Source organism: Arachis ipaensis, chromosome B05, assembly GCF_000816755.2.
Source record: "Arachis ipaensis cultivar K30076 chromosome B05, Araip1.1, whole genome shotgun sequence".
Lineage (NCBI taxonomy): Eukaryota > Viridiplantae > Streptophyta > Magnoliopsida > Fabales > Fabaceae > Arachis > Arachis ipaensis.
The window spans coordinates 53,986,444-53,987,108 of NC_029789.2; positions in this window are offsets into that span (position 1 = coordinate 53,986,444).

Below are 665 nucleotides of genomic sequence, written 5' to 3' on the forward strand. Positions count from 1 at the left end.
AAAAAATTTTTTTTTTTTACTTTTATTTGAAAATTAGTTAGTGAGTGTCTAAACTTATAAAAGACTATTGATTAAAACTATAAAATTTGATTCTTTCACCAACGTATTATAGGAATCCCTCAAAAATTATATATTTCTAATTAAATACACGTGTGTTAGTAAAACAAGTATTTTTTTAATACACTTATGTTAGTAAAACAATTTGGTATGAAAAAGTATAGGTAAATAATGAAAATACTAAATAATGTAAATAATAGACTATTGGATGTTTATTTTTCTAGGTGTGCGGATGATTATTCTAATATTAAGATTTAGTTGGGTAATTTAAAAGTGTAGTATATTTTTATTTGATTAGTGATTGTTGATAGCATAACCCATTCTATATATATATGCATTAATTTTTTAACTTGGACTAAAGATCAGATGACCTTTCTGTACATGTTATGGACCACTAAACGAAATGATGGCAATTAAGCTCTTCGATTTGGCACCAGTGGCCTTTACGTGGAGACGAAAAGAGCCTCTGAACATTTAAATTTGAACATTAGACTTTGATAGAATTGTGTCTAAGCTAAGAGATTCTAGTGTCTGATATCTTCTTCACGAGCCAAGGAAAGTAAATATGGTATATTTATGTTCCTGGTTAGAAGTTGAATACGACTTAA